The following is a 15,440-nucleotide window of genomic DNA, read 5'->3' as shown; positions in this document are numbered from 1 at the left end:
AAAAGAGAAGGCAGTTTTTTTTGTAGTAACTAATAGAAGCATCACATTTTAGCTTCTAAAGCATTTCCCCCCATCTATTTGTAATACAGTTCCAGCTCTTCTACTTGGGAATTCTGTAATTTCAAGCAAGATAAAGGATTTATCTGAGCCCCTGATTCTTTTTTTTTTTTTTCGCCACGCCATGCAGCATGCAGGTTCTTAATTCCCTGACTAGGGATCGAACCCATACCCGCTGCATTGGGAGGGTAGTCTTAACCACTGGACTGCCAGGGAAGTCCTTGAGCCCCTGATTCTTTTATTTGAAAGTCTCTAACATTATTCTGTACGTAGTAAACATTCAGTAAATGTTTGCTGTCTTTTAGTATTCCAAAATTTTAAGAGTCAGTCTAACATCATAACATAATATACATCAAAAGCTTTGGGGGGGACTTTCCTGGTGGCGCAGTGGTTAAGAATCCGCCTGCCAATGCAGGGGACATGGGTTCGAGCCCTGGTCTGGGATGATCCCACATGCCGCGGAACAACTAAGCCCGTACGCCACAGCTACTGAGCCTGCGCTCTAGAGCCCGTGAGCCACAGATACTGAGCCCGCATGCCACAACTACTGAAGCCCACGCGCCTAGAGCCCGTGTTCCGCAACAAAGAGAAGCCACCACAATGAGAAGCCCGCACACTGCAACGAAGAGTAGACACCGCTCGCCTCAACTAGAGAAAGCCTGCGCACAGCAACAAAGACCCAAAGTAGCCCAAAGTAAATAAATAAATTTATTAAAAAAAAAAAAAAAAGCTTTGGGTATTGCTGGCACACCTCTAATTACTGGAGAGCAGAAACTGTCCAGCAACTCTCCTTCTTGCTCAGAAGTCTTTCATAGAGCTGTGATAATTTTTAGACATATACCCCCGTCTAAAGTAGCTTTCTGTCCTCCCACTCTTTATATATCCACAGTTTATTTCCTACACAGTTCTCAGTTCTAATCTGAAATTATCTTGTTTACTGCTTGTCTCTCTGAACCAGAATGTAAGTGCCATGAGGCCTGGACTGTGTCTTTCATCTGTATCTTTAGTACCTAAAACAGTGCTTGGCAAATAGTTGGCTCACAGTATTTTATTGTTGAATCAATCAGTGAATCGGATTTTAAATCCGGAAGTATTTAGTGGTATCAACACAAAAGACCTAGGACATTGTTCTCATTTTTGAAATAAATGTCCTATTTCAATAAATTCCCAATTTTTAACCTAGACACATAATGGTTCCTTTCTATCTACTGCTGATGAATTTATTAAAAAGTATTTTCTTTGGGGGAGAACTCTGTCTATATACAACTTTATTGCCATTACTATGTATTATGTGAAATAACTGCTAATTAGTATAAACTACTAATCAAACACAAGGTACTATACTAGATACTTTATATACTACTAAGGCATCATGGTATTATTCACCTTTTTAGATAAGAAAATCAAGCCTAGGAAAGGTAAAGCCTAAGGTTTTGCCTAAGGTCTTGCCTAAGGTCATAGAGTCTCTGGCAGAATCAGGATTCAGATCCAGGTCTTCTGACTCCAAATCTCATGCTGTCTTATACCCCATGCTGTCTTTTTTATCCTAAGCCACTTAAGACATCTAGGTACTTAAAAGACAAAGCTGCAACCTCAGGTATTACTTTTCTGCTAGTATAGTGTAAGGCAAATGTGATTCCTTCCTATATAACTTTCTAGTCAAGAAACATCTGAGTGCCAGGCACTGTGTTAGGCACAGGGGATGATGAGCAAAACCAGACATAACAGATGTCTTCATTGACTTTATAGACTAATAAACAGGAAACAGATGTTTTTAAAAAAAATCTAAAGATAAACTCTAATTCAAATAATGGAAGAGTAATGTCTAGTCCTTTATATTAATTAATTCAAGTACTCAGATGAATTCTGGTTAACCAGAAATAAAAGGAAGCAGATGTAAAGGTGGATCAATTTTGAACACACACACACTCATTAGCACAGAGGTCGACAATCTTTTTGGCTTTGAGTGGCATCTAGAAGAGTTAAGCAGTGTGCCTGTGGGTCAATATTAAACCTAAGGAGGGAGAGAAAAAGAAAATTAGAGGAAAAAGAGGGGCAGATTTCTATAACAACTGCATTAGGAACAATGATTGGTACCCTTAGTTACCTATCCTTGATTAGAAGTTCATTCAGTTGATTAGAAGTTCAGTCTTTTATTTGGGGTTTAGGGGAAAAAATCAGTAATAATATTTATACAACATGTTACTATTTTCACACCTATTACTTTATCCTTAAAATTCTCATGTTGTGGATGAGGAAAACTGAGGCTCAGAGGAGCTAAGTAATTTGAGATCTTATGGTCTCAGAGCAAGGCATATTAGTACATAGTTCCTCTGACTTCAGTCAACAAACTCTGAATACCTTCCACAAGGAAAAGCTTCCTACTTGTTGACTGAAAAAAAAAAAAGTGCAACCTAAAAGTTGAGAATTATGTTTTATTCAGTGGATTTTCTGAGGACTTAAGCCTGGAGGACAGCCTCTCAGATCGTCTGAGAGACTGCTCCGAAGAGGTAAGGGAGGAGCCAAGATATACAGGAGTTTTGCAACAAAAACCAGGTAGTTGGAACATCAAAAGATTACTGTTAAAGAAAACCAGACATCTCAAGTTAATGAATTTAGCACTTTACTATGTATGGGAAGATGCAAGGGTCTGGGCTCACTGAAATCATTCCTTTGATATGCACCTTAACTATCTAGGACCGGTGTCCTGCTTTTCTCCACCCTGAATCCCCTCAGAGTGCATAGCTGAGGGTGGCTGCAGTGGCTGGTGGCTGCAGCATCCTTCGTTTACTGATATGGCAGGCAACATTGTTCATCCACGGTGCCTCGCCTTGCTCATAAATCCAACCATCATTTGGGAAGCATTTCATGACCAATTTTGTCCCATGGTGCTAGGAAGGCTCATTCCTAGATCAGGTGAAGATTCTGTTGATAGGCTATACTCAATGTGTTAATTTTTGGATTAGGCCCTGTTGATAATCTGAACTTCTCTGGATCACCTGTCTTACTAGTCTCTTTTGATCCAGGAAATGTTTTCCCTTGTTGCTTCTTCCCATAACTAGAGTTGTACTATTACAGTTATTTTATGTAGGTTATGTATATATAATCAACAGTCTGAAGACTTTTAGCCATCATTAATTTTGCTGGAGACCTGGTTACACATTGGGTAATGCAAAAGACAACAATTTTTTTTTTTTCCTGGCCACGCTGTGCAGCTTGTGGGATCTTCCCCGACCAGGGATTGAACCTGCAACCTCAGCAGTAAAAGCTTGGAGTCCTAACCACTAGACCACCAGGGAATTCCCCAGTAGACAATAATCTTATAAAACAGACAGGATGTAGGTAACACAACTAATACAGCTTTATACATTAATAAAGTCATAGTACAGCAGAGACAGAAAGTATAAACAAATTGAAAACAAGGAGAACAAATTAAAGCAATGATTAGTATAACTAGTTGTAATCTGGTTGCAATAAACCATCAGGTTCACAGGGGAGCCAGCTGGAGAAGCCAAATTCTGGAAGGATCAGGCAGAGAGAAAATGATATATATTTCATCTTTGTTTACAAAGGTATACTTTATCAACTTGTTGTAGGTCATAGCATAAGAGGAAAGCTTTTCCTGTTTTCCTGGAAAACAAGGATTAAATCCAGTATATTTCAGAAAAAGTGATAAAATTATAAATCATATTCATCAGTTCATTTAGTCGCATGTAATTAATTCCTGAAGATCTGAATGCAGTCATCAGGTCTCCATCCGAATTCTGTAATATCTTACCCAGTTCAGTGGTATGATCTGAAAATTATCAGAAACTTATATTTGTCAAAAAGTCATTTTTACGAATCTTCTTTAAGATCTTCATTTTATAAAAGCATCAGAGTAAAACAATGATTGTTTACAAATGACAAGACTTAAAATGGCACGGTTAAAGATCTGATTACAATGCAATTGACAAGAAACTTGGATATTTATGTGATGCACATTTTAAGATAATTAGACTTATGACTGATAACTTATACCAGGGCACATCAGATTTTTAGGTATTCCATATAAATTTTGGAATATCTGTATTAATGACATTTTTCTATACACTATAACCTATGGTTCATCTCCAATCACTTGATGATGCTTCTCAAGTAATTTAAAATACCAAATAAGCCTAATTAGTTTAATATTCTTCTCTGAGAGGTCTCAGGGTTCCTTCAAAGCATCCCAGAGTCAGCTGGAGGTCAAAAGAACTTTAGTTAGAATTTCATATTTGGGGGACTTCCCTGGTGGTGCAGTGGTGAGGAATCCACCTGCCAATGCAGGGGACACAGGTTAGATCCCTGGTCTGGGAAGATCCCACGTGCCGTGGAGCAACTAAGCCCATGCGCCACCACTACTGAGCCTACACTCTACAGCCTGTGAGCCACAACTACTGAGCCCACGTGCCACAACTACTGAAGCCCGTGTGCCTACAGCCCTGCACCACAACAAGAGAACCCACCTCAGTGAGAAGCCCGCACACCACAACAAAGAGTAGCCCCCACTTTCTCAACTAGAGAAGCCCGCGCACAGCAACGGAGACCCAACACGGCCAAAAAAAAAAAAAAAAAAAAAAAAGATGTTAGCGGAACTATTAAAAAAAAAAGAATTTCATATTTGGGAAGTTTGTCAAAAACATCAAAAAGGTTTCAAAACACTTGGTCAAATAGGATCATAGGTTATTGTGAAACAGTACTTCAAAAAACAAATACAGATCACTTAAAGGCAAAGAAACTCACACAATCTGTTTCAAATAGCAATACTCCAAGAAAACTTTGTTCTCTTAACAAAGAGAGGAACCAAATCCAGTTTTGCACCAGCCTACTTTTAATAACAAAATCTATTTACCTAATTAGGTAATTTACCTAATTAGGTAAATTTACCTAAATTTAATTAAATTTAATCTAATCCCAGCCTGACTATGTACAAAACTCCTTTTTCAGGGCTCCCTTTCTACATACCTTCTAAGACTTTTTGTATATGTATTAGTTTATCCCATATTTTTCCATCCAAAAATAACCAGTTCTAGGACAATCATCTTTTCCCCTTAACAAAATGTACTTTCATTCCTCACACCTTCTTTTGCTGAAAACACCCATCCTACTTTCCTTGCATATTGAAATGTTTCCCGTATTATTTTTAGTAATTTTAATTACATATTCCACCTTTAACCCTTAAAAACCTTACTCTCTACCAAAAATCGACAATCAGCAAGTAACTGTAAACTGTCATACCAGCATTTCCTTATTGGAATATCCTATAACCTCTAGAAACATATAACATAATTTCTTTCCTCAATGTGGTATAAGATATGGGTCTAATAAACCCAAACATCTTTAGTTTCCCTCTCGTAAGGAGACAAAAGTAGGTAAATTTAGATCTGTTTAGCAATTACTGTTCCAGTATTTTATCTTATTTGAAATGACCTGGATATTCAGTGAACTGCCATCATTTAATTTAACTTAGCAAAACTCAACTTACCAAAAATCTGGAGAAACTATTTTAAATAAACATACCCCAAACATAATTATTCCTAAAGGGTTCACCTAAAAACTCTCATTCCATTCCCCTTTATTTTATAACTTATGAAAATACTACCATACCAAGTTAAAAAAAATTTTTTTTTTTTTTTTGCTGACAAACTCTGTAACAGAAATAACATGAACATGTTGACCTTTGGTAAACTTACTTTTATTATAAAAGTAAGATATGTCTACATTGATTAAACCAGCAAACTTAAACTAGCTTTAATACCAGACGTTAATTTAATATTGAATATTTCCTAGATCATGTGACCCTGAAATTCCTTCCGGCCAGTTTCTTTCATATTTAGAAATATTTAATTTGTAAGCACTTACTTTTAAGTCAATTAAATAGAGCTCTTTATAAATTTAATTTTGATAATATTTCCCAGAGGTAGAGATATTTCATACATATAATGTCTACACAGACACATAAACAGACAAATTTAGAGATCTCATAGCTTCACTTTAAAAACTTAATTATGATTCTTGTACTACAATGTAAATTTACTAGTTATTTATAACAGTTGGAGTAAGTTAAATTTCTTTGCTCAGATGACAAAGGCTTTACTATTTGTGGAAAAGACTTTTAATATTTGTATTCGTCCTTGATAAACCCTTAAGGAGGCTATGAATTAGATTTTGGCTAAGGGAGCCTTTCCAGTGGTTTGAGTTTAAAAAGGCCACTTTTTCCCGTTTTCCCTCGTTGGTTTCAGGTTCTGAAACCTGACTGAGCTAATTAGGTTCAGTCTCAGATCATTGTGGGCTGTATTTACATTTCTGATTTATAGAGATTTGCAAGACAAAGATGTTGCTTTTAATTCCACAAAGAACGGGTCTGTCACCTAAATGATATTAAAAGATTAATTTGCCCAACTATGTTTTCTTTAATTTCCTTTTTTATATCAGTGAGAAGATTTCCAACTAAACTGCAATTCGGGAGTTCTGTGTTCTAGGATTTCAGGGCTTAATTTATCATGCCTTCAAAAGCTTGCATAAGGCATTCAACAAAGGCCCTCTTTCTCAGTTTTACTTTATACTGTGTGGGCTCAGGTAATGCTACTGGTTTCCTTTAGCATGTTTAATTAATATTTCCTGAGGGGGCAAATTCATATGCCCTGCCTTATAATACCAAGCAGGGGAAGCATTCACCAGTAAAACATGTCTATTCCACGATATAATTAAGCAAAAGAGATGTAACCATCTTATATAAAGCCCACTTAAAATGGGTACATTTTTATAAATTTTCATCTCAATTCTATCAACTTTTATTCTTTTAACTTTAGTTTCCACGAGGACTCAATCGACAAGTGTAGGTCTTACAAGGAGTCCTAGAAGCCTTTCTTTTTATCCTGACCATTATATCTATTTTTGTATAAAACGCTCTGGGATCCCCAGTGGGGAGCTGAGCCAAGGGTTTCAAGCCCTTTTCTCAATCTTTTAACTTTATTGGCCTGTTGCCCCAAGTAACTGTTGGTCAGGTATCTGAGTGTAATTTTCTTCCAGCCTTTTAAATATATAAATACATAAATACAAACAAATAAATAAAACACTGAGGTAAACAGAGTGGACTTGTCTGGGGCCCTGTAATGTTGGGGACAGCAAGGGATCCCTTTGGCCCATCCAACCTCAGGTAGTGCTGTATCAAACCTTTGATTTAATCCCATTAATTTCCATTTTATTTACTCCATTTAAAAATAACCATCTAAAGATTTCTTTATTAATTTGGGACACTTCCCTTTAAAATTTCCACCTGGTTGGGAAAAAGTCTCTAGAATTTCCCTTCAGTTTTTTTTCCCCCTGTTAATCAACCTAGTTAACATGAATTATTCTAATGTTTTTAGTAGCATCTGTAAGACCCACTGAGGGGAAGTGGAGACCACAAACAAGGCTTCCCAAACCATTTGTATTTTTGGTTTGTTTTAAACTAAGGGAGTTTTTAGGTTAACCACTGCCAACTAAAAACTTGCATTTGCCATCTGCCTCTCTAAGGATTAAGTCACTAGCCACTGCAGTCACTGACCTTCAACACACCCTGAAAGGAGTTCAGGGCGAAGATCAGGAATGAGGCACTCTGTGCTCTGGGAAAAATTGACAGAACAGGCCTTCAGATAGTTAGATATTTTCAGGAGAAGGTTTTATGAGCCCAAATTCTTGTATCTTTTCATATTTAGAAAAGCACTAAAATCATCAAGGGAGACATCTGCTTCTCATGACCAGCAGTAACCTTCTGCAAAAATGTGTGCGGGACTGCACATATCCCCCCACCCCTTTCACTAAAATCATATATATACTGACCTTTCCCTCTCCCTCTTTGGAGCAGTTCCTCAGAGCTATCTGAGAGGCTGTCTCCTGGGCTATAGTCCTCATTATGCCCCAAATAAAACTTAATTCACAGCTCTCATGTTGTGCATGTTTTTTTCAGTCAACACCATTATGTGTATTTCCCACCTTTTGTTTTCCCCCCCATAGGTACCAATAAAACAGCTGTTTATAATGAGCTCTCTAAAAATTTACCAATTGAAGTTTCTCAAATTTGAAGGATCCATCATCTAGTCATTAATGAGATGTACCTTAATAGTGACTCAAACCAGTAAGATGCAAGAGGCTTCCCCGTAAGAGAGTGCAAAAGATGGAGCCTAAACAAGATCCAGAAAGTTTACTCCCCAAAACAGTTAAGAAAGTACAAGACTTCATTGTACAGGTTGACTCAACAAAGGTTAAGATGGCAAAAAGCCCCTGAGAGGTGGTACAGTCACACAAAAGACTGCTCAGAATCCCAGGCTATTCGATAGGTTGCCAAATGTATACCATATGTGCACCTTTTGGATGGCAGAGACCAAGTTCTCAAAACACACACACACACACACACACACACACACACACACACACACACACACACACACACACACACACACACACACACGAAGATCAGGGAGTACATTTACATTTAAAAGACAAAGGAAGAGAAATGCAAGTTCCCCCTAGAAGGGCTTTTGTTTAAGGTCAGAATTCTGAAAAGACATTTTTATCAGGCTGGCTTTTTCTAACTTAACTGTGTACACAAAAAAAGAGCTCCATCTTGGGAGAGAGCGGCCAAGATGGTGGAGTAGAAAGACCCTGAGCTCATCTCTTCACACAAGCATAGCAAAATCACAACTATCTGCAGAGCAACCATTGATGAAAAAGACTGGAACCTACCAGAAAAGATCTTCTACAACTAAAGTCATAAAGAAGGAACCACAACAAGATGGAGAGGAGGGGTGAACACATGATATAATCAAATCCCATCTCCACAAACTGGAGAATAATTGTGTTGCAGAGGTAATCTCACAGGAGTGAGATTTCTGAGCCCCACGTCAGGCTCTCCAGCCCAGCGGTCTGACACCTGTAAGATGAGCCCCCAGAGCGTTTGACTTTGAAGGCTAATGGGGCTTAACTGCAGGAGCCCCGCAGGACTTGGGGGAATAAGAGACTTCACTCTTAAAGGTCCACACAAAAATCTCACGCACTCCAGGACCCAGGGCAAAGCAGTCACTTGATAGGCGTGTGGGCCAGACCTGCCTGCTGGTCTTGGAGAGTCTCCTGGAGAGGCGGTGAGGCAGATGGCTGTGGCTCACCCTGGGTACATAGACACAGGTGGCAGAAACTGGGGAACATTCAGCTGTGTGAGCACTGCTGCTGCTGGCAGCTGCTATCTTGGCTCATTAGCCAAGACCTAGTACCACCCAACAGCCTGCAGGCACCAGGGCTGGGAAGCCTCAGGACAAACAACTAACTGGGCAGGGACACGGCTCCACCCATAAGCACTGAAGCTGCCTGAAGACTAAAAAGCCCACAGCCATCTCTGGACACACCCCTAGACAAAGCCCAGCCAATAGGAGGGCCAACTCCCAGCCCCAACCACTAGTGGGCAGGCACCGGTCCCTCCTGCCAAGAAGCCTGCACAGGCCCTTAGACCAGCCTCACACACCAGGAGGCAGACACTAGAAGCAACAAACCTATGATCCTGCAGTGGAGGCCAGACCCTACCCTGGGGCCAGCTGGGTCCTGGCCCTACCCACTAGCAGGCCAATGCAAACTTTGGAACACCCTGGACCCCAGATCCAACAGTGTCAGGAGCTGGCCCCACACCAACAATCTGAAATGAACTCTGGGATCCCTGGGCCCTGCAGCCAGACTCAGAACCAGCTCTGCCTGACAGTAGCCTGGCACTAACACCAGGATCTGGCTTCACTTGCCAGTGGGTGGGCAACAGCTCAGGAGACTTTGGGACCCTGACTCCACCTACCAGTGAGTGAGCACTAGCCTTGGGACCCCTTAGGATTCCACGACCATCCATGTCATGACCAGGCCCCACTAAATAGCAGCTAGCAGCAACCACACAAGGCAGGCTGTGGCAACCAACTAGATTAGGGGCCAACCAAACCTACCAGACTGCCCACACAGCCCTCTTAGGGGGAACCCCTAGAGCATACAGCTTGGGTGACAAGAGAGGAGTGCACCACTGCGATGCACAGGATGCCGCCTACAGAGGGCCATTTCCAAGGTAACTAACCTGCCACATACATAAAAATACAAATAGCAAATCAGACAAAATGAGATAGCAGAGGAATACATGCCTGACGAAGGAACAAGATAAAACCACAGAAGAAGTAACTGATGTGGAAATAGGCAATCTATGCAAGAAAGAGTTCAGGGTAATGATTGTAAAGATAATCAAAGAACTCAGGAGGAGAATGGATAAACAGAGCGAGAAGTTAGAAGTTTTTAATGAAGAGGTAGAAAATACAAAGGACAACCAAGCAGAGATGAAGAATACAATAACTGAAATGAAATTACACTAGAATGAATTAATAGTAGACTAAATGATTCAGAAGAACAGATCAGTGAGCTAGAAGACAGTGTAAATCACTATAGCTGAACAGAAAAAAGAATGAAAAGAAATGAGGACCGTTTAAGAGACCTTTGGAAAACATCAGCACAATAATATTGCATTATAGGGGTCCCAGAAGGAGAAGACAGAGAGGGCCTGAGAAAATATTTGAAGAGACAGTAGCTGAAAACCTCCCTAACCTGGGAAAGGAAACAGTCATCCAAGTCCAGGAAGTGCAGAGATTCCCATAGAGGATTAACCCAAAGAAGAACACACCAAGACATATTGTAATCATAATGACAAAGTTAAAAATAAAGAGAGAATACTAAAAGCAGCAAGGGAAAATCAACAAAAAACATACAAAGGAACTCCCATAAGGCTATCAGCTGATTTTTCAGCAGACCTCTGCAGGCCGGAAGGGAGTGGCACAATACATTTAAAGTGATGAAAGGGGAAAACTTACAACCAAGAAAACTCTACCCAGCAAGGCTCTCATTCAGACTCGATGGAGAAATCAAAAGCTTTACAGACAAGCAAAAGCTGAAAGAATTGAGTACCACCAAACCAGCTTTACAACAAATGATAAAGGAATTTCTCTAGATGATAAAGACCACCTAGAAGCTAGAAGCAAGAAAACAACTAGAAACAAAATTACAAAATGAAAAAGCTCACCAGTAAAGGCAAACATACAGTAAAGGTAGGAGATCACCCACACACAAAGCCAGTAGGGAGTTTAAAAGACAAAAGTGGTAAAATCATGTTTATCCACAACAAGCAGTTAAGGGATACACAAAACAATTAAATGTAAAATATGATATCAAAAACAGCAATTGTGGGGACTTCCCTGGCAGTCTAGCAGTTAAGACTCTGAGCTCCCAATGCAGGGGGCATGGGGTCGATCCCTGGTCAGGGAACTAAGATCCTGCATGCCGTGCAGTGCGGCCAAAAAAAACCAAAAGCAAAACCAAAACAAACGAAAAATCTCCCAGTAATTGTGAGGGGAAGACAGTACAAATGAAGGGTATTTAAAATGCATTTGAAATTAAGAGAGCAGCAACTTAAAACAATCATCTATATACATAGACTGCTATACAAAACCCTCATGGTATCTGCCAACCAAAAACTTACAATGGATCTACACACAAGAAAGAAAAAGGAGACTTCCCTAGTGGCGCAGTGGTTAAAAATCTGCCGGCCAATGTAGGGGACACAGGTTCCAGCCCTGGTCCGGGAAGATCCCACATGCTGTGGAGCAACTAAACCCGTGTGCCACAACTACTGAGCCTGCATTCTAGAGCCCACAAGCCACAACTACTGAAGCCCATGCGCCTAGAGCCTGTGCTCCGCAACAAGACAAGCCACCGCAATGAGAAGCCCACACACCAAGACAAAGAGCAGCCCGCACTAGCCACAACTAGAGAAAGGCCACACACAGCAACGAAGACCCAGTGCAGCCAAAAATAAATAAATAAATATATTTTTTAAAAAAAGAAAAGAAAAAGGAATCCAAACACAACACTAAATATAGTCATCAAATCACAAGAGAAGTGAACAAAAGAAGGGGGAAATAAAAGACTTACAAAAATCCAGAACAGTTAACAAAATGGCAATAAGAACATATATATAGTTAATTACCTTAAATGTAAATGGACTAAATGCTCCAACCAAAAGACACAGACTGGCTGAATGGATACAAAAACAAGACCCGCGTACGCTAACTACAAGAGACTCACTTTAGATCTAGAGAAACATACAGACTGAAAGTGATGGAAAAGGTATTCCATGCAAATGGTAATCAAAAGAAAGCCGGAGTAGCAATACTTATATCAGACAAAATAGACTTTAAAAATAATGACTGTCACAAGAGACAAAGAAAGACACTACAAAATGATCAAAGGATCAATCCAAGAGGAAGATATAACAACTGAAAGTATATATACACCCAACATAGGAGCACCTCAAAATATAAGACAAATATTAACAGACAAAAGAGAAACTGACAGTAACACAATAATAACAGGGGGACTTTAACTTACACGTTACATCAATGGACAGATCATACAGACAGAAATACAGGCCTTAAATAACACATTGGATGAAATGGGCTTAATTGATATTTATTGAGCATTTCACCTGAAAGAAGTAGAATAAACATCCTTTTCTCATGCACATGGACCATTCTCCAGGATAGATCACATTCTAGGCCACAAAACAAGCCTCGATAAATTTAAAAAATTGAAATCATATCAAGCATTTTTTTCCGACCACAACACTATGAGACTAGAAATCAACTACAAGAAAAAAACTGCAAAACACACAAACACGTCAAGGCTAAACAATACGCTACTAAACAACCGATGAGTCACTGAAGAAATCAAAGAGGAAATAAAAAAATACCTGAAAAAAGGAAAATGACAACATGATGATCCAAAACCTATGGATGCAGCAAAAGCAATTCTAAGCGATACAAGTTTACCTCAGGAAACAAGAAAAATCTCAAATAACCTTATGTCGAAAGCAACTAGAGAAAGAATAAACAAAACTCAAAGTTAGGAGGAGGAAAGAAATCATAAAGATCAGAGGAGAAATAAATGAAATAGAGATGAAGAAAATAATAGAAAAGATCAATGAACCAGGTTCTTTGAAAATATAAGCAATATTGATAAACCTTTAGCCAGACTCATCAAGAAAAAAAAGGAGAGGGCCCAAATCAATAAAATCAGAAATGAATTACAAAAAGTTACAACCAACACCACAGAGATACGAAGGACCATAAGAGACTACTACAGGGAACTATATGCCAATAAAGTGGACAACCTGAAAGAAATGGACAAATTCTTAGAAAGGTGCACACTCCCAAGACAAAACCAGGAATAGAAAATATGAGCAGACCAAGTACCAGTACTGAAAATACTTAATTAAAAAACTCCCGAGCTTCCCTGGTGGCGCAGTGGTTGAGAGTCCGCCTGCCGATGCAGGGAACACAGGTTCATGCCCCGGTCCGGGAAGATCCCACATGCTGCAGAACGGCTGGGCCCGTGAGCCATGGCCACTGAGCCTGCATGTCCGGAGCCTGTGCTCCGCAACGGGCGAGGCCACAGCAGTGAGAAGCCCGCGTACTGCAAAAAAAACCAAAAAAAAAACTCCCAACAAACAAAAGTCCAGGACCAGATGGCTTTACAGGTGAAATCTACCAAACATTTGGAGAAGAGTTAACACCTACCCTTCTGAAACTATTTCAAAAAATTGCAGAGGAAGGAACACTTCTGACCTCCTTTTATGAGGCCACCATCACCCTGAAACCAAAATCAGACAAAGCTATCACAAAGACAAAAACCACATTCACAGAAAGATAAACAAGATGAAAAGGCAGAAGGCTATGTATAAGATGAAGGAACAAGATAAAACCTCAGAAAAACAACTAAATGAAGTGGAGATAGGCAACCTTCCAGAAAAATAATTCAGAATAATGATAGTGAAGATGATCCAGGACCTCGGAAAAAGAATGGAGGCAAAGATCGAGAAGATGCAAGAAATGCTTAACAAAGACCTAGAAGAATTTAAGAACAGAGACGAACAATACAATAACCAAAATGAAAAATACACTAGAAGGAATCAATAGCAGAATAACTGAGGCAGAAGAACAGATAAGTGACCTGGAAGACAGAATGGTGGAATTCACTGCTGCAGAAAAGAATAAAGAAAAGAGAATGAAAAGAAATGAAGACAGTCTAAGAGACCTCTGGGACATTAAACGCAACAACATTCACAATATAGGAGTCTCAGAAGGAGAAGAGAGAAAGGACCCGAGAAAATATTTGAAGAGATTATAGTCGAAAACTTCCTAACGTGGGAAAGGAAATAGCCACCCAAGTGCAGGAAGCACAGAGAGTCCCAGGAAGGAGAAACCCAAGGAGAAACACGCCAAAACACACAGTAATCAAATTGGCAAAAATTAAAGACAAGGAAAAATTACTGAAAGCAGCAAGGGAAAAACGACAAATAACATACAAGGGAACTCCCATAAGGTTAACAGCTGATTTCTCAGCAGAAACTCTACAAGCCAGAAGGGAGTTGCATGATATACTTAAAGTGATGAAAGGGAAAAACCTACAACCAAGATTACTGTACCCAGCAAGGATCTCATTTCGATGGAGAAATCAAAAGCTTTATAGACAAGCAAAAGCTAAGAGAATTCAGCACCACCAACCAGCTCTACAAAAAATACTAAAGGAACTTCTCTAAGTGGGAAACACAAGAGAAGAAAAGGACCTACAAAAACAAACCCAAAACAATAAAGAAAATGGTCATAGGAACATACATATCGATAATTACCTTAAACGTGAATGGATTAAATGCTCCAACCAAAAGAAACAGGCTTGCTTAATGGACACAAAAACAAGACCCATATATATACTGTCTACAGGAGACCCACTTCAGACCTAAAGACATATACAGACTGAAAGTGAGGGGATGGAAAAAGATATTCCATGCAAATGGAAATGAAAAGAAAGCTGGAGTAGCAATACTCATATCAGATAAAATAGACTTTAAAATAAAGAACGTTACAAGAGACAAGGAAGGACACGACATAATGATCAAGGGATCAATCCAAGAAGAAGATATAACAATTATAAATATATATGCACCCACATAGGAGCACCTCAATACATAAGGCAACTGCTAACAGCTATAAAAGAGGAAATCGACAGTGACACAATAATAGCGGGGGACTTTAACACCTCACTTACACAAATGGACAGATCATCCAAACAGAAAATTAATAAAGAAACACAAGCTTTAAATGACACAATAGACCAAATAGATTTAATTGATATTTATACGACATTCCATCCAAAAACAGCAGATTACACTTTCTTCTCAAGTGTGCATGGAACATTCTCCAGGATAGATCACACCTTGGGTCATAAATCAAGCCTCAGTAAATTTAAGAAAA

General features: G+C 39.3%; 2 protein-coding genes across 2 annotated transcripts in view; one reads left to right on the top strand and one right to left on the bottom strand.

Moving 5' to 3' along the window:
- ANKRD42 (ankyrin repeat domain 42) overlaps positions 1-685 on the top strand; it is an 80,079-nt gene extending 79,394 nt beyond the window's left edge. Inside the window, exon 14 of the mRNA XM_082659773.1 lies at positions 473-685. The gene's annotated coding sequence lies outside the window, so the exon portion shown is untranslated. The remainder of the gene's footprint in view (positions 1-472) is intronic.
- The window catches only part of CCDC90B (coiled-coil domain containing 90B), a 54,249-nt gene that overhangs the window by 21,484 nt on the left and 17,325 nt on the right, over positions 1-15,440 (bottom strand). The gene's annotated exons all lie outside the window — the stretch shown is intronic.

This window comes from Grampus griseus, assembly GCF_964374135.1.
Source record: "Grampus griseus genome assembly, chromosome: 8".
Lineage (NCBI taxonomy): Eukaryota > Metazoa > Chordata > Mammalia > Artiodactyla > Delphinidae > Grampus > Grampus griseus.
The sequence above is the reverse complement of the archived record's forward strand: the minus strand, read 5'-3'. Positions and strand labels throughout refer to the sequence as shown.